The 23,089-nt window shown below is 42.3% G+C and overlaps 1 long non-coding RNA gene across 8 annotated transcripts; it reads right to left on the minus strand.

Annotated features, from left to right (window-relative positions):
- Positions 1-119: 119 nt before the first annotated feature.
- LOC311438661 lies at positions 120-23,058 on the minus strand. 8 transcript variants are annotated; one of them, XR_014694251.1, is made up of 8 exons: positions 21,782-23,058; positions 19,534-19,643; positions 16,882-17,474; positions 14,063-14,168; positions 3,080-9,000; positions 2,507-2,622; positions 1,711-1,924; positions 120-1,248 (listed from the first exon to the last, which is right to left on the minus strand). It is a non-coding gene; the product is annotated as an uncharacterized lncRNA (long non-coding RNA). The 8 variants fall into 8 exon arrangements; XR_014694252.1 differs by having other exon boundaries at positions 14,063-19,643; XR_014694253.1 differs by having other exon boundaries at positions 14,063-21,686.
- Positions 23,059-23,089: the final 31 nt, after the last annotated feature.

A 23,089-nucleotide genomic window follows, 5' to 3' on the forward strand; every position in this document is an offset into this window, starting at 1 on the left:
ACTGCTACCTTTCTTAGCTACAGTTTGTATTTTGCTATGTAGGGTTGTAATGTGAGAATTCCAGAAGAGCAGTAGCATTAAAAGTGCTTTTCTATTTTTTAAAAAAACCCATTCTAGTCTTACTAAGAATTAGAAATTTTTTTATTATCAGTTTTGTAATTTTTGATAAAGTTGTCAATATTATGATTAAATCACCAGAAAAAAAAGTTCCTGTGATGTTCTCTTCGGGGCAGGGACTATGTCTCCTGTGTATTTGTAAGCTGCCTAGCACAACGGGGTGCCCGGTCTTAAACGGGGCCACGGGCACCGCTATCAAATTAAATAGCAAACAACAAGGTCAAAGTTGATTGAGATGTGCGAAAGCCAAGAGAATTCACAGTTAAGGCTAAAATCCGGTTACCTGTCCTTAGTTTGTGTCCTCCATGAATGCTGTGGCATCCCGGGCAGCCTCTGGCAGGTAAGTCGAGGAAGCTGACGGCTGGGGAAGCTTTGCTCACGAAACCAGCAGGCTCTGATCCACCTCCAACGCCAGCGCCCCGTAGCACGGCCTCCAGCTCCCTGGCTCTGCTCTTTGTACCAGCACCAACTGAGCAACGCCGCGTCCACGTGCCAGAGGTGCCTGGAAGTGTCACTGTTAACCCCCCGCTGCTTTCAGCTCGGTGCGAATTTACACAACCCAAGCCACTCAAACAGATAATTTAGCTCAAAATCCGCTGCAAGCTCGATTCGAACCTAGGGCAGACGAGCTCCAGAAAAACACGTCCAGGCTTCCAGAAGAGCCTTCTGTGGCTGCTGCGGTTCCTCCAAGCACGCACTGCACGGCCGGGGACGGGAGGTGAACAGCCACAGAGGGGGGAGCCCTCACTTGTGTACTTCGTGTGGTCCTGCTCGTGCAGAGTCAGCAGGAGCCGTTTGTTGGCAACCCGTAGTGTGCTGCTGCAACGCGCTGCACGAGCACACGTCCCCAAAAGGTCCCGCCAGCCTCGTGCAGCGCTGCGTGCAGGTGGGCAGTGGAGGAAACCACCCTGAAGTGGAGTCACAACGCATCGCATTTGCTTTGCACTTGGGAGCAAGTTGGGCCTCCCTAGCTCACTTCGCTCCCTGCCAGGGTTTGATGTTTCTGTGGTGGCTGTGGATGCTCGAAAGAAATTCTTGTTGTGGCTTTAAAAAATCAGAGAGTTGATTTGGCTCAAAACAGCCTCCACAAAGCACGTTCCGGAGAGATTCCATCTCTCACACTTTTACCTGCTGTGAGATAAGAATTTGCCTGTAATTGAATGCTATTGCAACAGGAGATAAGGGGTTAGCATTCAGAACAGAAAAAAAAAAAATACAAGTGCTTTCTGGAAAGTTCGATTCTAGAAAAGCCGTGGAAAAGGGGAAAGGTTTTCGTCTACTTCCTGGGGGTAAAGTCAGTGGGGAGAGGGAGGGCTCCCCTACAGCCACCTGCGCGTCGAGGTGCGGCGGGGCAGAAGCGGTGCAGGTAGGTCCTGCCGTGCTGTCAGTGCCCGCTGGCTGCTGCTTAACCCCGGGAACCAGGAGAGGCAGCAAAGAAAAATAAGTGTTCTTGCCCTAAGGAAATGGCAGGTACCAAAATTAAGGCTACAAAGAAACAATATCCTAAAAACGTGGAAAAATAAATGCTTCCAGCTTAAAAAAAAAAAAAAAAAAAAAAAACTTGTACACCAATTATGCCTGCTTCACACTTACCTACAGTATGCGAACATTCACATCTGTCTGTGCATGATCCGGGATAGAAAGGTGCAGCAGTGTCTGTGTTTAATCTTACCCCAGAAGTTCCCATCTCACCAAGTCACCATCATTTTAGGCCTTCTTGAAAGAGAGGTGATTCGTAACTCCTGGAGAAATACCATTTTCTTTAGTTCCAGGAAAATAATTTGCTGCTGTTCACTCTGAATTTTTCCTTGGGAAAAAAAATAAAAATAAAAAAGTCATAAAAATAACAAGTATTAGGGTTTGCCATTACCTGTGGTCAGTTGTGGAAGCTCCTCTCTGTTTCTGAAGAAAAAAAAAAAAAAAAAAAAAAAAAAGTAAATACTTACTCCTGAAAAATAGAAGTAAAACTTTCTCTATTTTGTTTAATTGTGGCCAAAAGGAGAAGCTGTAGTCTTGTACATCCTTGCAGTTTCAGGCCAACAAGACTCAAAAACCCAACCCTGTGTAGTGAAATGACTTTGCTTGGGCACAAAGGTGTCACTGCAGTGTTCAAAAACAGGTACCCGAGTGGTCTGCCTGCTCCATTGCCTGTCGGATTTGTAATGGGATTTTCTTGGCTTGGGACTGCGGAAGGGAAGCACCTGGGGAGACGGAAAGAAGACCTGGGGACAGCGAGGCTCGACCCAAAGTCTTGTCCACATGAGAGAGAAGGAAGGTGGCCCAAAGGAGAAAATAAACACGAATCATTATATTAACTGATGAGAAAAAAAAAAAAAAGAGGTGGGTATTGCAAACCCCAAAACAGCTACAGGTGTTGCAGAATGCTTACAAGAGCTTTGTTGTGTTTCAGCCCGGAGTAAGGCAGACCTCCAGTCACTGCAAAACCAAACAAGCAGCTGCACAGGTGACAAGCGTAGATGTTTGGGGGGGATTCAAGCAGCAGACCTGGTGAGGAAAAAAAAAAAAAGACAAAAAAACAACATAATGAACCATAGTTAAAAATCCTTGGAAAGAAATCTTTGTCAGTAACTCGCTTACACCGTTACAGTTGATGCCACCCCAGAACAGGTGTTCGTGGTTTCAGTTGCTGACAGCACTCAGTCATCTCTAGCCTGCTCTTTCTTACTCAGGTATCCAGAAATTCATTACCACAAAGTTAATAAAATCAGGAAACCAGGCATTTGGGATTTCAGATAACATCACAATAACCTTCCTGTTCGTTTGCATTTTAAAACATAATGAAGGTTTGGGGCCGTTATGCACCAGGTGTTGGAGTCCTTGCATGCCTTGGAAGTTGAACTAAAAGCAGTACAAATTAAATTAAATTTAAAAAAAAAAAAGAGGCCCAATTAAAGATTTCTCATTAGATGCTCACACTTTGAGTGTGTGGCTATTGGCTCACCAAGTGAAGCCTTCAAGTCTTCAGAGCAGGATGCAGAACAGGGCTCTGTCCCCAGCAGTGGAAGGCAAACATGCTCACTGGTGAGGAAAAGTTAATCAGTTAATTAAAATAAAAAGGGGGGTGGAGGGGGGCAAAACTGTAGGGACTACCCCAGGCTGCTCTGCAAGTTTTAGAAAGGAATTTACTCCTAGGAACTCACCCGAAGAGCAGCAGGATAGCTTTTGGACACTACAGCATGTGCTGTGGTAGCGGGTCTGCTGGTGTTGCACTGTTTGATCAATTAGTCTGAGTTAATAAACGCAGAAACTTTTCCCTGAGCAACAGTGAAGAAGCCAACGGACGGGGAGGAGAGCCAGCCGGTGAGCCAAAGCACCCTGTTTGCTTCTCTTAGAATCACAGATGAAGTGTCAGGAAAAGACCAATGCTACCCAAACCTTTATAGCTCCTAACCTGGTTATGAAGGAATGGTTGCAATAGACCCTAAAGATTTAGAATGAAAAGTAGGTTTTAAAATGTACAAGCTTTAGGAGATTACAGTGCAAGCATGATGCTTGCAACCCTACAATCTGCAAGGCTCCTATTGGAAACAACATGGCAATAAACTGTACTCAAACTGCATGTTAGATCCTACTTTGGCACCCCCTTTGAGTTTCTGTGCGGATCCTGAATCCAGGAGTACCTTCAAATGCCTTTCAAACCTTTCCTTTCCGTGCTCAGGCCAGAGAATTGACAGGCTGTAGAAGGGTGAAAGTCTCCATAGCTTGGTGCAGGAGCCCTGGCAGCGATCCCGTCTGCAGCTGTAGGAGGAGGCAGGTGGCAGGAGTTCGTCTGAAACACGACACGCGTGGGCACAGAACCACGTCCAAGCTCCATGTGATTATTGTTAAAATACTTGGAAGAGTTGGGGGAGAATTCGCTGAAAGTGCAGCAATGCAGTGAATTCAATCTGCGCAGAGCCTTTCCATCGCAGGCAGAGCTCTTGCTGAGGAAACGTTAACGTCGGTTCAGACAAATACATATTTACACTTTACAGAGCAACAACAAAAATATCTGCATGGGTAAGGATTGATCTCCTCCCCTAACAGCAGAGATGATGTTACTTAGAGCCATGCACATAAGAAAGGCAGCAAAGCGCAGCAAACAACAAATTATGAATTATTCAATGCAAATGTCAAGTTTTAGTAGTGAATGTAGATGTAAATCTTTTTCTGAAAGGCTAAGCGTTGCCATTAAGCAAGTCCATATGACACTGCATCTGTTGGCTTTCTTTTATATTTATATCATTTTATTTTTTATGCATGTTGGGGGAAAGTATTGGGAATTCTGATGCTAGAATTTTAATAACATCATTTCCCCAACTTCTGTTGTCTGTTGATTTAATGCTTGATGAAGGGATGACTTTCCTGGCAGAGGTTAAATCAGTAACCACTTCTTTAACTACCCGAGCCATAACTCTTCAAAATTTGCCTTTGCGGAGAAGTTTCAGTGCTGAAATGAAGCCTCCACGCATTGAACTGAGAAGTCAGAGAAATTGAACTCGCTGCCAGTGTCGGAGAATCACCTCTTGACCTGGCACAGGTACGTGCCATTACACTGGATAGCTTTTGGAGTCACTCTAAAGATTTCTTCCATGCGTGCAGGGAAAATGAATCGTGGATATAAAGTTGTTAAATTCTCCCCTTGAATCTGGAATTACCAATGTCGTCAATTTTGATTTTGAACTGCACTGCCCTTGCCCACAACAGACGGTGGCACTTCAGCAGCATTTGTCCATTTTCTTCTGTATTTATTTCATTTCGGTCTTGTGCTGCTTGTCCCCCAGTAGCTGCGTTCAGACCAAGTCTGTTTAACTTCTTGCAAAATGGGGGAGCTGTGGCGTGCCCGGGCAGAGCGGGGAGGTCTCCGTTACCCTGAAAGCACTGAGCAGCCTGTGCCGGGGGACTCCTGTCTGCTCCATCGAATCAATCTGTCCACGTATTTATAGAGCTCTCATTATCCTGCGTGCCTCCAGGATAAGGAACGCAGAACAATCGCCCATTGTCAGTTTATGAAGCAACTTCTACATATTCCCTCCCCAAAGACTAAATACTTAATTAAGGAAATTAAAATTAATTATGGCATGTGTACGGCAAGATGCTATCACGCCCGTCCCCCCGCCGCAGCTCTCTTTGCTGCTCCCTGTTCCCAGCAGAGCAGCTCTCGGACGATCCCACCTGGCAGAGGGTGCACAAGCACATCGCATCCCTTCCCATCACATCCCATCCCATCATATTGCTGGGGCCTTGGCCTTGGAAAATCTTCTCTGTGTGCTGAAGGTCGGGCAGACAAATCTGTGAGCTGATGCGTGGTGTCTGACAGCAAATGCGCAGTGGTCTTCAGGAACAGAGGCCTGAGTGCTTTTACTTTGCAGTGATCATTTCGTGTGAGGCAAGACATAAACACCAAAGAGGCAAAGCTTCTAACAAGCCTGAAAGCATCTATGCGTGTATTCTGATGATTGCTTGTACTTTGTTAAGCAAGAAGTTTAAACCTAGCCAAAGGATGTGAATGATGTGCTTCTATTAATTAGTTTCAACATGAAGACGTTGCCATTCTCTTATTAGCTGTGTTACAAGGGTGTCTTAAATATCTGATGAGATAATGGATTAAACAGGATGAGTGAAGGAAGTGCATGGCAAAGTTAACTGAACCCGCAGCAATGCAAACACGTTTATTCACCACATTAAAGTGTAATGTGTTCGTTGATTTTGATCCTAAAGCTTCCAGAAGACAGACATCCTGGAGGTGGGAAGGACTTTTAGGAGAGTAAATGCTCCGTTCTGCGAGGCAGCCAGCAGCAGCAGAGCCGGCAGCTGTCCGGCCATTGCCCATCATCCCGCGGCCACCAGCTGCTTCCTCTGCCCGTGCTCAGCCTGTTTTCTGAAAGAATTGGTGACTGGTAATTAAAGGGGTGGCAACAGAGCCTCGTGGCTGAGCTGCTCACGCTTTTGGGATGTGTTTGGTGGGAGCAGTCACAGGGCAATGTAAATACCAGTGGCTGCTGCGGGCGTATAAACGGGAACCTCTGGCTCCTGCAGGTATGGAGCATCCGGCGTGCAGCAGTGACGTTCTCCTGGGGTGGTCATTAAAGGCTGGGATGGTAGGATAGATGGTGAATGGCATTTGTTTCTTTTAGCTCCCTAAAAAGCAGGCTCCCTAAAAAGATGCCTCCTGACCAGAAGTCAGCATTCTCTTCTGCTTGTTTCTGGATCCAGAGAATGAGTAAGAAGTCTTGAAGTTCAGATTTCTCAGAAAAAAAGCAAGCTAGAAAACAAGTTTTCTTTCAAAACCACTGATGTTACTGCTGCAAAAACGTATCAGAGCCCATTATTTTCAAGTAAACAAACAGCCTAAGATACTCTTCTCTGTCGTTCTCAGAAATAGCTGCTTTTAACTGGTTTCACATTATCTTTTTGTCTGAAATCTGAATAAACTCTAATTTAATCCCTGTAGACAACTGCATCTGTTCAATTTTTCAGTGACATTAGAGAAGTTTTTCTTTACATTTTCTCCTAGAACATCTCCTAAAGAAACATGGTATAATTACAGCCCTTCCTCCGAAGTAAACTGAGCTAAATTTATTCCTGCCCCCAAGCACCTCAGCCAAGACCCTTGCTGCCGTTACCTGCTTCTACTTCTGAGCCAGGACTTACTGGATTTGCACAGTCCATGAAAGCTGAACTGGCATTGTACAAAAGCTGCTTCATTTGGACAAGAATTTCTTCCTCCACTGTCACTGACCTGTTTTTCCTTCCTGCTGAGCACTTGTGTTGCTCACTCGTTCACTGGGCTGCCACGTGGTGCCCAGGTAAGCAGTCCCAGGCAGTATTTCAGCAGCAGTCTCAGCAGTGTGTGGTGGGATAGCACCAGTATGGATCTGTTTCTCCCCCAGACACCTCAAAGTCATTGGTGCCATACCTGGAGCTTGTGGTCACCTAACGTCGGGCAGTTGTCAGCGCTTTCCAATTTATGAGATTCAATTTCGTTAGCCCACCTTTTTTGTTAGGAACTGGTATAGTTCCTAGGATATGACACTAGATGTCAGACTGAAAAGCATTAATACAGAAACCCATTAGGACACAATATAAGGCTATAGGGAAGGCATGTGATGTAGGGACACAGAACTTGGGCAGTAGTGCACGTAATTAAGGTGATCACTCAACTGGTGATTGACTTTTGTATTCGGATTCCTGATACAGAGGCAGAAACCTGAAATCTTTGTTCAGGAACATGCTCCTGCAGTACTGTTACTATAGTTTGTGTAGTGGGAAATCCTAATCATCGTTAGGGAGTTTTTAAATTGTAAGGGAAAAGTAGGATGCCCGAAGACGGTACGACTGAAAAATCCACAGGATTTTTTGCCAGCAAAAGAAATAAAGTTACCATACACAGTGTTTCTTCATCTTCCTGTTTGTAAATGTTGCAGTTCTGATTATAGCATTAAAAATATTGCCTAAATCTTTCTTTTAATTTTCAGAGGGCTTCACATCTAGCAGCAGCTCACTGTACGTTACAGAATAGTCTGGAAAAATGACAGTCTGTCAAAGCTGCTTCTACGAGGACATGATTTAGCAGAAGTGTTCTATAACAGCATGGGTTATGTTTTCCTCCACCACAGTAATTGGCTTTATGTTTCAAAATATAAACCATTACAAATGATGCTTCTCTCATGTATCCAGAGGTACCTCATATTTATATCCCAGGACATTTATAATATTGAAGAAATATCTTGGCTTTCGGTTCTTCCATGACAGCTGTAGCTCTTTCAATCATTATTATTAAAGAATGTTTGGACAAGTTACTACCTATGTCTTTTTAGAAATCTTTTTTTTTTTTTTTTCCAATTTTGCCAAAAAAACAGCCTCCCTTGATCTCTGCACACATTGTAAAGACTCTGCTTATTGATCTCAGCAAATGTCATTTGTTGAGTGCGTATTTTTTCTCAGTTCAGCTACAAACTAGCCTAGGAGTTTCACAAAACAAGTCTTTGTTTTAAGGTAGTTAATTGTTGCTGTAGTTCTGATCTCTTCCTTGCTTTTATTTCAGACAAACATACGTTAACTCAGTTTGTTGCAATCGATGAGTGAGGGTATATATTGGGAAGTGGTGTGGGTTTGAAGTGGGATTTGCTTTGATATTTCTGTGCAAATCCATGTGATAGCTCACTGACTCATATAGCTGAAAATAGGTGGTGATATCAACCACAGAATTCTTTATAGTGTTTTTTTTTTCTTTTCCCTTTCTTGCTTAGCTAGCTGCTCCTCCAAAAAATCCAGGTCATTATTCAAATCTGCACTTAGATTAAAACTCCAGATAGCATCATTCTTACTCATTGATGAATCACACTGGAACAAATTTTGGTCCCACAGAATGAACTATATGTTGGCTTAGTCATGTCTGTTCAGCGAATCACATGTCATGCTTAAATTAAGCACTTGCTTAAGGTGATTAATTTTTAATATATTCTAGAAATTTGCATGTTAGAAGACTTGAGACGATTTATATATTTGAGAATTATATTGAAAACTTCTCAAAGCAAAACCAGAGGACTGGAAATTCCACCCAAGGTACAGGTGCAGTTGTTATCTCCAAAATACACCAGTTTAGTTTGTATGATTCAGGCAGGAATAATACTTTTAGCATGCAATTAACTGCTGAAAAACACAAGTTGCTGGTAACATGGCCTATTCTCTGCTGTTTCAAACTTAGCAAATTCAAGTCCTTGCCCTTTTTTTGCCATATCATGCTACACGTCACTACATCACCTGCCAGTGCACCGAGGCGCCGGCTGTCGAGCTGCAGCAGCAGTGAAGTCATCAGAGCCACCGGGGGAAGGTGAGAACAACGCTCAGACAAGTCCTCGCACATCCATCGAAGGCAAACTTCAGGAGCAAAACAGAGAGAGAGGTAATTTAGTGGAGTAAAATACAAGCAGATGTTGTTAGCAACATACATAAACGGACTGCTGGACGTTCCTGAAATTAGACGTGTTTTGTCAAGTCTATTTCTATATTACGTTTAAAATTTGTTGTTTTGGAAGTGTTTGGTAACAAAAATCTGCACTGGGTGTGGTGATGCCAGCTTGGCTGCCTGCCACCAACCGCACCTAAAGGGAGAGGAGCACTCTCAGTATCCCCACATCCTGTGCTTTGTTGCTGCTGACAGCAAATTGACCTTTCTTGAAGATTATTTTTTTTAACGTTGCTTGCTCCTGCCCCTGTGAAAATATCTGAATCTTTTAAACTGTCACCAAATGACTCTTTTTATTGACAGGGCCAGTCTGTCCAGGACAACAGGAATTTATCTGAAATTACCATTTCAGAAATAAATACATCAACTAGATAATGCAAACAAAGACATTTCTAAAAATATCTATCTCGGAAGAGAGCACTTGTGAAATTTTACTGCAAGGAAGTACAGGAACTGAGGTTGTGGCATTCAGATTGTAAATCAGACAGCAGGCAGAAACAGGGCTTGGTTGCATCCATCCATGGCTATGGCTCCTCCGTGCACAGTGCACAAATGGCAGAGTGGAAATTCATTCTACAAGTTCATTTTCTAATGGATTAAGGGTATGTTTAAAAGAGTTTCACAGAAACAAATATTGGGAGGGCACGAAGTCAGGAAATGCCAGCTGTTTTGTACAACCGTGGATCTGGTGTTTTCACTGGGTACTAAGCAATTACAAAGAATGGATTCTGTGATGCCCAGATGATGTTTTGTGCAGTGCTTTAAAATCCAAGGGGCCCACAGTGCCTCAAAACACAGCATGATCCACTGGAAACAGTATCATCAGATCTGATGCTGTGGTAGACAACAGCTCCACTCTCCTTCTGAGCTGGAGAAGTACAAAAGCAGTGTCAGAGTGCTGGTTAAGCATGATAGAGCCTTTGCCTGCAGTGGAATGAACACCTGAGGAGCTGTTCATTGAAAATTAGTAATCCCAGCAATGCACAAAGAGCTCGGCTTTATTTCTGTGGTGTCTCGTTGTATGTTGAGTCTGTTCCCTTTCAAATTGGCAATCAGAGAAGCACAGAACATTTCACTAAACAGGTGCCGTCAGGAAAAGAAAGCTGTGTACAATAGAAACATCACAGCTTAGCATGTTTTTAGAACATGCTCCAGGTGCCGTGAGGGCACTGCTTTGTTAATAACCTTTTGAGTCAGGATGCTGGAGTAAAACTCATGAATCTGGAACTCAGCAGCACACACCCAAAAATAAATAAATAAATAAAATCAAGGCTAAACAAGTCAACTAATATAAATATGGCTGCAGGACAATGTAAGCCCCCTGCTCTCCAGGGAAAATTGTGTTCGTAGAACCCCCTGGTGGCTAGAGCCTAGAGAGCGGAGTGTGTAACGCTGCTTGCTTAGCCGTGTTCTCACCACATGTTAACCACAGATATAATTGAGGCAGAGTGAGACAGAAAACAAAAGGGAAAAGCTTAAAACAACGATAAGAACTCCCTTCATGGCTGTTTCTTCGAGGAGAAGGTGGTTTGCTTTCTTTTTGTTTCGGCAGTACTGCACTTCTCACAGTAAGCCTCTGCAAGTAGTGTGTAACCAAACGTAAGGCTGATGGCCTGGTTTGGGGCAAACTCAACTCGTTTCTACTACTTTTTGCAACAGGTAAATAGACCAGCATTCATGGACAGTGGAGGCCTTCCTGATCATTCCTACACGGTTTGTTTGTTTTAACATCACTTGCTTGTCTGGGTTCTTATGTGTATTTTCCATTCAAATCTTGTTCTTATGCATAGCTTTCCTAAAACGATTCTGTTAAAATCTAATCAGGCCTAGGGGAGCATTTTGTTAAAAACAGATCGTAAAATTCTGTTCAAGCTTAGATAAGTTCCTTATTATCAGCTCTTTGGAAAACTAAGATTCTGTGCATAAGAAATAACAGAAAGTTTGATACCAAATCTGCGTGAAAAAGATTTTTACTGTAATTCTCACTTTTACCAAGTGAAAAAAAAAAAAAAGGAAACTCAGGGTCTACCTTATTAGCTGATTAGTTAATGGTTGATTTCATGTTAATAAACTTCTGCTTTTACAGCCTCTGAAAAATAAGTAAATACAGTCTTTTGCTGATTTGGCATTAATTGTAGCCCTGCTAACTGGAAGAACAAAAAAGTAGCAAAATCATCGCAGAGCCAGGCTGTACAAGCTGTTTTACACCCAGGAGCCTCAGTTCTCAATCCCTGGAGATCAGCATGGCCAAGAATTCAACCTGAGCCACTTTTCAAAAGTTTTTTTTTATTGCTCTAGGAAGATCGTAATTGTGAGGTGGCTGGGTTTGGTGTTGCAGGCAGTAGGGGCTGGAGGAACAGGGGAAGCTTCAGCCTTTGGTGTAATGCTAACACGTATTGTGTCTTCAAGACAAGAAGTGTATCACCATTTCTTCAGGTTTCATTTTTAGGATCTTTTGATAGACACATCCCCTCTGTTCCCACGTGTCAGTGTAAAATACAGGTAAGCTCTGAGAGCCTGGGTAGCTAATTTTTCCTGAACACTGAAACATGGTCCCATGCAGTATTGGCAAGGAGCACTAAAAACCATGTTTTAACCATGCTCAAAACTTCATGCAAAGGGTTTTTAAGTATCTCCAGTGACAAACATTTCCCAGCTTCTCTGGGACACTTCATCAGCTTCATCTGAAATTCCTTCCATAATGAACCTCTAATAGTGATTTTGAACCAAAAATGGAATTTTCTATGCCCTGTTTTTGTGAAAGAGAAGCCATAGAGCTGGCATGGCTACCAGTGGGTCCACATAGAGGCTCAGCAGCTGTTCCTGGCAGGGCACCAGGCAGCTCAGTGTAGCAGAAGGATTATGCCTTAAACACACTGCAGCTACCTGCTTTCCTGAAACCTGGGCACCAGCTGCATTTCATCCTGTCCCACTGCACCAGTATCGCTGGCAACATCTCCCTCACCTGGAGCATACTTGTGACTTAGCTGACCTTATTTCTATATTGAGCTTTGTGACTAACAGAAAAAGGGGAATTACACTGTGAAGTTGGTGTCTAAGCCTTGCAGATGATTCGTTAACACTGATAGGCTGGCTGGGATATTCGTGGAGACACATTGCTCCTGGTTACACGTTAAAGTATTTTTCCTAGGACATAACTTATGGCCCGAAGAGTTGAGCCATTTGTCACATTCGTCCATTCAATATTCTTTCTTATAAGGTTCATAACTACAAAGTTTCCTGCCACAGCCAATTTTGCTAGAAGTGAGACACCAGAAAACCCATTTTAGATCAATGAGAAGGGGCTTGCAGAGCTCCTGTAAAAGTGCTCCAGTGCAGGACAACTTTCCTGGCACATCCCAGAACTGTTGGTTCTTGAGGTCACAGGCACAATGCAGCTCAGATCAAATATGATGACAGATACAGTAATTTCAACAATGACCCCCCATTCTGAAAATAAATATTCATACTCCTTCTCCTTGGTGATCCTCAGTGTCAAACTGTTGTTTCTGTATTATTCTTCCACTGACACAGGGCTGCGTCGCTACTTCTGCGAGTAGCAATTTAGAACAACCATTTTCTTTCATTTTCCAGCTTATTTTTTCTTGATTTTGCCACTAAAGTGGTATTATATTTTGCCTCAGAGTGGCAAAACCCTATAGGAAAACCTTGCTAATGTCCTCATAACTTTAGAAGGCTACACATTCAATAAGCCCAGACCTTTAGACAAAGAAATTGCTATTGGACTAAATCTGTGCATTTATTTTTCTTCTTTGACAGCAATATACTTTTTCCTGCTACAGCCACTACATAAAAGGTTTATTGGCTTAGGATTGAGTATAACAAGAAATTGATTAGAAAGTGTTGTTGGTTTTTGTTTTGTTTGTTTGTTTGCTTTTTAATGGGCGGCTATAGGTATACAATAGTTTGTGTGCACTTATTATTTAAAGTTTGAGTACTCCCCGTTGTTAACGACTCTAACTTGATAGCATCTCAGAAGAGTGGATACACTAACTAGAAAGAAATCTTTCTTTACATCTCTTATTGCAGTTATTGTAATTGAAAACTGTTCAGTAGTTAATGCAAGAGGAGAAGGTATCTCTAGCTTCATTATATTTTGCTTTTAAAGCAAACTTAGGCCTGTTGTTCTTTTTGATCAGCGAAAGTATAGTCCATGTTGCACTGTAATTTCACTAAAATGAAGAAGCTTGGTAGTTTGAAAGTGTATTTTGAATAATCTGTACAGATTTGGATTAAAACTCCTTGCAATTCCTATGGTTTATGGATCATTTTCCTCAAATGGATTAACCTGTGACTTCAAGAAAAGCTCACAAAATTATCTGCATTTATAATTAAGAAACAACTATCCAACGAAATTCATGGGCAAACAACCACTGAATACTTGGGAAAAAAATGAAATGGATCAATTTGGGCTATTTAAAAATTAAACTATTGCACAGGCATTTTTTTTCAACTGGAGATTTATACTAAAACTCCAGTATCTTTTTTTTTTTTTTTAATTTTATATAATTACAGTAATTTCCATTTCTGCAATTCACCTTTGTTTCTACGCATGATTAACCAGTGACACTATTCATGTACGTACTGAAACAATAACAGAACCAGTCACTGTTTCATCTTACAAGATTTTTGCTACACCTGGATTAGCCAGAAACCCTTGGTGTCCTAATTTTTGATTTCATGGGCATTATTCAGATGTCAGGCTTAGAAATTCCCATCATGCCTGCAAGATCCCTTGATTTTCCCATAATCAAGCGTGTGGCGTATTGCTCAAGTGTTACTAAAGCCTTCAAAGTTTCAGCAGCACAAAGCAAATCTTGCCAGAAGTTTGTCTTGCATCACGTCACCATGCTTCACTGTCGACTAACAGACAGAAAGTGAAACGGTTGCAACTGTTTTCCTGGTACTGTTGAATAATGCCTGTCTCTTCAGAGGTTGTTCCACATGACTTACCTCTTCTGTTCTTTTCTTGTTTTCAGCTATTTTCAGCTGCTCTCAGTCCTCTATATACTGACTCTCCTGGGCGGTTGGTTGCCATGTGTGCATCACTGCCATTTCCCTTAAAACAGAAGAATTGTATTATGGAAACAAATACCACTAGCTCCCACCAAACAATTTTCTGCGTACACTGAAAAGAGGTAATAAGAATGATTTACTTAATAGACTAAGCAGAATAACCTGCAGATGGTGATAATCACCCCTGAAAATCTACACCAATGAGCTGTGCAGGACACAAGCTAGTTGTGTGCCCTCTTCCCTGTAGAAGCAGCGCTTTGGTGGAAGCGGCATCCTCACCCAGCTGAAATCAGGCAGCACTGACATGTCAGAAGTTGCCGCCTGTCAGCCTGTGGTTATCCAACAGGAATAAAGGTACAGCTGCAGTTACATCCCTGCCATAGGTCCATGCTTGCTGTGGCCACTGCATTACTGCTGCTCAGGCTCACCAGAGTGAATACAGGCACTGAGCTGTGTCCTGCTCGTGAGCTACCTTAGGAGACCTGGGTAGTCCTGACCCTCCTCAATGGGGTGAGACAGTCCTACTGCACCTCTCCAGAGAGCCAAATTGATATTTAAAGTATTCATGACAAAATGATTTTCCTCTTTACCTTAGTGAAGCTCAGATTAGTTTGGTGGACAGGTATGGTTTTGTCTGCGCACCAGGCACAAGGAGGCTCTACACATCCAGCTTCATGTTCTGTCTTAGAGGAACACGTAATTAGACTCAGCTGTATGAAAATACCTCTAAAGCTTAATTCAACATGAAACTAAAGCTCTCAGAGGTGTGACTGGCATTACTCATACAGTGAGAGTGCTTCTGTAATATGCACCGAGCTTCCCCATTCTTGATTACTCAGCTTTGTCCCAGCAGAGTTTGTGGATACTCCAGGCTGGCCTTTCCTCAGCTTTTGACAAACAAAACACGGTGTGCACTGCTCTCCCAACGAGAAACAACAAGAGGAAAGCAGCTGCATGTGCTAACAGGCAACCTTCTCCCGTCTTTTCAGGGAACAATGCTGAATCCTTAGTCACTTAAACACAAATAAATTGCTCAGTTGAGTGTGGCTCGAGGTGTTGTTCCTGAGGAAGCGATAGCAGGTATAGATGTGTGACTTCTCTGGAAGTGGCTGCGTGTTTATCTAGATGTTATTGCACAGGTAGCAAGGTATTTCCAAAGCGGTCACAAACAGCGATCAGCAGGGACTTGGAGGAGGAAATCAGATTTGCGATGACTTAGGTCTGCATAATAAAAGTGTCTTTTTTTATGTTTAAAAATCTTTTTTGCAAGGAACTACAGAAATTTGGAGCTTGAACACTTTTAAATCTGTTTGTTCACTGCATATATTACAACAGAAGACTAAAAACTTTCTGTCATTATCGTGAATTTATGCGCAGAGTATACTACAAACAGAGCTGCCACTGCACTATTCATTGTCAATGTAACACTTTCATTTTCCTTTTCACTTTTCTTGGAATCAAGCTAATATTTTTGTCTCTTGGTGCATAGCAATGCCGCTGAGAGACGCTTGTTTTTCTCTGCTTGCTTTCAGTCCCATTTTCCAGAAAAGTGGGGGAGGTACAGAACACACAATGACACTACTCTGATACAAGTGATATTAAACTTCCCTCTGATGAGCGCTACAGACAGATACAACTGCCAGCTTGCCTCCAAGGGAAACACCTCCACACTACAATTGACAGCAGAGATTTGGGACAGGGAAATTGCTGCGGAGCGGGAGACCGGGGTTATTTCTGCACGGTGCCTATCATAGACGAAAGCAGAGGAAGAGGAAATTGTTCGCACAAAGTGGCCTTTTGAAAGCACTGGTTAAAGGGTGTTGTGCCATCCTTTTATTGCCCAAGCCTGGCTCAGCCTTCCAACACGCCTCTCCCAGAGCGGGCTGGACCAAAGCAGATCAGCCTCACAACTGAGCAGGCAGGAAAAATGCTGCCATGTCTATCAGCATGAAAAATTACGTTATCTGGGCCACTGTTCCACAAGACAGCAATTGTTGAGACGGTTTGGGGGAAGCATGTGGCTTTTGGAGTATTTATGCTTCATTTATTTCCTGGTTTCTTACTTTTACAGATGTTGGCAAATCTATTTTTAGAAAGCAGACCCACTTCTGCCCTAATGCTAAAATTCAGCAGAATGATGAAGCTTCTAAGAGGAAACGGTGCACCCTGTACCGCTGGGGCAGAGATTTTCACAGGTTCCCCTTTAGGAAAGTTCCTTCAACTCTGAGTTCTGAAGTCAGAATAAAAATCTTAAGTTTTTAATGTTCTATTATTATTATTATTATTATTATTATTATTATTATTATTATTATTATTATTATTTTGGCAAGCCTAACAAAATCATTGATGTACCTTGGAAGTGGCAGAATGGGTATGATTTTTTAAAAAAATTTGACACAAGTTGGGGAACTCCTAGCTCCGCAAAACACATTAGTTTAAATAAATAAATAAATAAAATTCTTGTATTTGCCTACAAGTTGTGAGACACTGGGATAAATCTGTATATACCTGTGAGCTTGGTTTTCAAGGTTTTTTTCTGCTAGGTTTTTCTAGCTGACGGTTGAGTAATTGTCTCTCTTTTTAAGGCCTACTGTTATTCTCAAAAACTTAGAGGTGTAAATGCAGTGCTTATTACACACCAATTATAACAGCAATTTCCTAGTTCTTGTCATAACCCTTGGCTTCCTCTTTCATAGTCGCTGCGTTGTAAAGCTGCTTTCTCCGGGTGGTAAAACAAGTGGAAGTGCAGTATTTACCTGATCCACACAGCACGTGCCTCGTCGGCACGGCAAGCTGCGCTGCCCTGCAGTGCCCACGAAGAGAAGAGCCGCGCCGCTCCGTCCAGCATCTGGTTCTGCTTAACACAGGGGGGCTTCCTCAGCCTTGGTGTGCTGAGGGGGAAGGGGAGAGACCGGGAAAGAGCAGATGTTTGTCTTAAGGGAAGTAATAAAAATCTGTGCTGAGGTTTTCTCATGTACAGGAGGGGTTTGGTACTCGTGCTGTTTGGCATCGTCTCCTCCCGTTCGCTTTCACGTAGAGCACTTGGTGACACAGACGAAGCTGTCACTGCCAGGCTGCCACGCTACCTGAGAGTGACTGCAGCAGCTGATTTCAGTAATCACACTTCACACTTTCACTGCAATATCTCCACGATTACGCCCTGTGATGACGATGACGCTGCGCTGCAATCTCCTGCTCAGTCCTGTGCGTCAAACATTAAAAGAAGCTCGGATTCCCTCATTGTTGATCATTTTGCAATGTCAAACAATGTCAAATAGGTTGAAAATCTTTTGACAGTCTTTTTAGTGCTTACTATTTTCAGTGGGTTTATTTTAATAGCTGGTGATTTCTGTAATACGAATACATGTAGCATATTTCAGCTATGAATTTCCTTATTGTGTGCTCTTTGGTGATAAGAGTATAACAGTCAAGCTGTTTCTGAACACCATTTTTAAAAAAATTGCACCAGTTTTGCCTCATATTCTATCCCTGCCTGTTTTAAAAACCAGTCTTAGATCGCTGTGTTTCTGAGCTGTGCTGTTAAAGGTGGCTAATGGCTTTACTGGCCGCTCTGCACACAGTCAGTGTAAATACTAGCACGGTGTGACAGAGATGAAGATAAACATGTAAGCATGAAGAACAAACTTCAGCCTACGAGGTAAAACTTAATGTCTTTACGAGCACCGAGGAAAGACCTTTCTTAAGTGAAAGCTTTCATAACCTTAGAGATTGATATCTGTTGGGCAAACTAGTTCTTTTATGTAGTCTGTGTCAGATATGAAAGCAGCGTGTTATAAAAGTGTGCAGGTTTATGGAGGGTAATTCCAAGACAAATCCATCTGGTTGCATGATTGTATCGTTGTTAACTTACTTGTCAAGTTGTGCCATAAAAAAGCACAATCACAGTCAAGAGTAGATTCACCTGTTGACTAAGAATCCAAGACAGAATTACAAGAGGAGACAACTGCACCAGGTTCCTTCAAAGAATTGGTGGCCTCTCCAAATACCTTTGTGAATCCTCAGAGCATATTTTCCTTTTAAATGTATTTCTTGACATAGATATTTTTGGTATGGGACTCCTAAATCAGAAGCTTCCTGCTGCTTCGAGAATCTTTCATCGTTTTACCTTCCTGCTATAATTTTGGGAACAGGCTATTTTCATAGCTGCCTTTTTATTTAGTTTTATGCAGTGCCCATTGCTGTTAGCCTCAAGATTTTAACTTAATTTTCAACCTTTTAATTTTCATTCAGTGTTGTAAATCTCCCAAGAAGATATTTCATACTAGATCTCAGGTTTTGGCTGATCGGTTTTGGTGACCTTAGAGAGGAAAATGTGCAGGGAGACAGTCCCTTAAACCCTTTGAATAATTTGAAATAGAAATGGTTTGGAACAGCTGATACATTTAACTCTGAACATTAGCCACTAAGAATGCTTAGTAGCTACTTTGATCAAGCTCTTTTTCCTGACAAAAACCCCTTTGAAATGAATAGGACAGAGGTTCCTTTCACTTCAATAGGAGTTCTCAGACACAGGGAGAAAGAAGGACTTCATAACCTTTAAAAAGACTCCCCTAGTCCATTCATATATCTCCTGGAAAGCTCAGCACTTTTCCTTGTGCTGAAGTTACTAAGCCAGCCTCCTGGCTACTTCACGGTTCCCTTCTAGTGAAGCTTTGCTTAAACATGGGATCAAAACACCCCATAATTAGGCTGCTGCTGCTGCTACCAAGGCAGGAATCCTGAGCGTGCAGCAGATAAATCAGTGAGTTCTGAAATCTTTGTTAACACAGAAGCATCGACTCTTCAGCATCACTTTCATAATCACGTCTTCAAATCCTCGTGCACTGTGTATCTGGAATGTTGCAGAAGACAACAATTCCTCTGTACACTTTGTATCTTGAGGGTTATTTCTGTGTATTTACAGCCTAATCTACAGCACTTTAGCTAGATTTCAACACTTCAGGCTGACCTATACCATGCCTTTTCATAGGCCACTAACCACTGCTGAAATCCATGTTCCTATATTGCCCATGCTTTTTTTTATATACTTCTTGTACTTACAGGGAAACAACACACAAAATAAATCACCATGACATGCCCACGATGTCATATTGCAATAATGTACACTGAGAATTCTTGATGTGATCGTTCATAAATAATGTTTCTGCTCGGTGTAAGATTAATGATGTGGGATGTGTATTACTAGCAAAGAAAGGAAACAGCAAAACTTTGCAAAAAGATGACCAGAAAAAACAAAACAATCTTTAGGCAGCGACCCTGTGAACAAGCATTCCTTGTGCTAGGTGTCACTACGAAGAAACAAACGAAAGCAAGAGCACGCCGTGTAAAAGCTGATAAAGCCTGTACCTAAGTTACAATATGTGCTCTTCCTTCTATCCATCTCCTACCTGTATCCTGGACGTTCTGTGCCATTATAAACTATTGTCTGTTGCAATGTTAGCAGTGTTCTTGTAAGCAAATGCTATCTTCTATCATAGAGACCAAAAGTCTGGGAAATCTGAAATACAAGCAGTTAGAAAAAACATTATGGTACTTGCTCTGAGCCGGACCATTAATTCTTTTTCATCCTAACAGATTTACATTGATATATGTGTTCATGTGAAATGTAGGTATTTATATTCCATCCAGGACGCAAGCGCGTATATTCAATCGCCAGAATTCAACTACTGAACAAATCATTTTGTTTGAAATGTTGTTTTCTTTATTTGTGCATCAAAAGCAAGTTATCTAGAGGTCAAGTGCAGCTTACAACAGCTGGAATTCTTCAGAAAAGCTGTAATAATTTACAGGATGTATGAACTGAGTATGTACCGAAAAGATGTATGGTTCTGGCTTAAAGCTAAGCTACATAAAGGATTAATATAAGTTGAAACTTTAGCTCTACTCATGTTCAGCTGTGTGCAATGGCTTTTTGGAGTACATAAAAAAAACCCTCAGCACACTACAGGGCATAATTCTGAAAAAGTTGCATTGCTTGTGGAAATAAAATAATGGGATGAGTTTAGGACTAAGAGCCGCCTTGAGGGTAAATGTGCTGCATTTCTGTTCTTTTTTTTGGTTTAAGCAGTGGAAAAGAATGAAACACGCACACAAAGGAAAAAGGTTGTTCATGTCTGTTGTTCAGTTGTGCTAACTGAAAAATAAAAATAAAAAAAAATCTTATGGCAGTGTAAAATGCCTCCTTCTTGACAGGAGGGAAACAGAAAGAGGAAAGCCCTTCTTATCTGTTAGCTTCTGGAGGAACTACTTCAGGAGGAACTGTCTGTTCCATGCAGCTAACCTAACATTTTAAAATACTTTATCTGTACAGCAGTGCTGTAAGAGAATTTATACAATGGTATTTATACAGAAAAACCATGAACTGAAACTGCATTTTATTTGCTTAGTGTGGAATTCATGCCTCTTATATGCTGTTTGTCAACTTCTGTGGGGGAAGCTCACAGCTGGGCACAATTTTAAATGCCTGAGCTGACTTGTGAAGAAGGGTCTTGGCAGGTGAGGTTGAATTCAGTTTAGCACTTTCTCTAGGCACCCAGTTTAGCAGCTGATAATTAAGACAATTGCAGGCAGTTGCCTGGTGGGGGAACAGTCAGGGAATTCTCATCCTTTCACTAGATCACTCTTCAAACTGCTAACCTAGCTCCTGGGCTTCCCAGAGCTGCAGCGCTCCCTTTGCCACCACCTTTGCCTAGATGAGACAGTTAACATGACTATCCTTATTTCAACTTTGAGTTTCTCAGACACAGCTTTTTGGGACCCGATTGTTCTAGAGGGCTGAGAGGATGCTCTACATTCACTGTTTCCAGCTCAGGAGGAGCCCACGGATTAATTTCATCTACAATCTCCAGATTGGCACTGCAGAGTAAGCCTCAGAATCTAAAGCTCTTGCAGAAGTGCACTGCAATTACTCTTTGGAAAATAGCAAAAATTTGCTGCTACTGATCACTGGTGAACCAGTTTGGGGAAGACAGCTTTGGGCATCAGAAGTTTGGATGCTTCTAAAACTGTGCTGAGCTATAAATGTTAATCTACAAACTATACAACTTTTAAGTATCTATGCAATGAGAAACATTGCTTAAAGCATCTCTTACATGGTTTGGGCAACTACGAGCAAGACCGGTACTTAGCTCTCTGAATTGGTTTATGGCATGCTTCTGCATAAAAGGGTGTTGGTTCTAATCCAAGTCAAGAATTGTCAATCTTTAAGAACAATAAATATTTAAGGGAGTTATAAGTAAGTGTTTTTCAGTCTAGCAGTGTCTCACAGCTTTGTTGTGTGTTCCTTTTCTCATAATTTTAAAGCTTCATTTATTCATATTTTCACTATATAACTGAACATTAACCTGATGCTTTCATAGGAGTAGCTGACATAATTTCCAGATCTCTTTCCCACACTAATTTGGGTACATGGGACACGAACATAAACTTATTGTTGCTTCTTTTTTCCTCTTGTGCATTACTGCACTTGTTTCATCTCCCTCCGATGTAATTCATTATTCGTTTTGTAAATTGTGTTCATCACAAGCAGTAGTGGCATTTACTGTATAAAACTATACAAATAACAAACTTGTAAGGTAACTAAAAAATGAACTGCAACACAGAGCTCTAAAGTGGAGATGAGAAAAAGCAGCTGACCTGAGCTTAAGATGCCAAGATAATCTGGAAGTGATGAGGTACGTGAAGCATGAAGGGCTTTGCAGACTAAAGTCAATACATTGGGTAGACGTGGGAAGCTCTGGGATGCTAGAAGACTGTGGCTTTGTCCACACGGGGAGCTCTTCTTTCCAAGTTGAGGACACTCTTCTGAAAGTTGGATGCTGTGCTCGTTTAGCTTAGTTCGCTTTGAATGTGGGCCAAACCAAACAGGAGAGCAAGGCACTTTTACAGCAGAGAAGCATCAGTGAACACAAAACATGGAGCTGTCCCTGAGTAACTCCAGACCTAGAGAAAAGCCTTTAATACAAAAGAAACTCCTTACTGGGCACAAAGCGGAATTTCTGCCCCTCTTCAAGATCAGGTCCATGTAGAGTAATACAGGAAAACATTCTTGTAGAGAAAAAAATAGAACGGGACAAGCGTGAGTTTGTTTCTGAAGTGTCAGTTTGTAATATTAGTTGGAGTCCATGGTGTTTATACAGCATGTGTCCGTAATTCAGAGTGCTTTAACAGTAAGTGATGCTGCCTTACACTGCTGGTCATGAGGGAGCCCTGAGCCGCTGCCTCGCTGAGGCACCCCTCGGCCGCCAGCCTGTCACCCTGACAGGATCCCTCCGGCAGCCGCCTCTACCGCTGGAACACGATTTAACCCACAAATAAGGAGCGAGCGGGAATAATTTCAGCTGAAAATACAACACGGGCACGGCCAGGCAAGCTCCGACAGGTGCCTCAGGGCTGGTGCGGAGGAGCCGCGCGCAGCCTGAGGCGTCCGATCGCTGCTCTTTAAGCTTAACAAATAAATAAATAAATAAATAAATAAATAAATAAATAAATGATAACGTTTAGAGGTAAAAATCCTAGATTAGCGAAGCTGGGGTGCGAACGGGGCGCCCCCTTCCCTGAGGAGAGGCGCGGCGGGAACGGGGCTGCCTCTAGTGCTGAGGGGCCCCGCGCATCCTGAGGCGGCCGATCGCTTCTCTTTAAGCTTAACAAATAAATAAATAAATAAATAAATAAATATGATAACGTTTAGAGGTAAAAATAAATAAATAAATAAATAAATAAAATCCTAGATTAGCGAAGCTGGGGTGCGAACGGGGCGCCCCCTTCCCTGAGGAGAAGCGCGGCGGGAGCGGGGCTGCCTCATGAGGCGAGGACGTGAGGCGGGGAGCCGTTAGCCCTGAGATGCGGGCGGGGAACGAGGCAACCCCTGATCCTGATCCCGATCCCGATCCCGATCCCGATCCCGGTCCGGGTCCCGGCTCCCCTCGGATCCCCTCAAATCCC

This window comes from Aythya ferina (genome assembly GCF_964211825.1).
Source record: "Aythya ferina genome assembly, chromosome: 6".
NCBI lineage: Eukaryota > Metazoa > Chordata > Aves > Anseriformes > Anatidae > Aythya > Aythya ferina.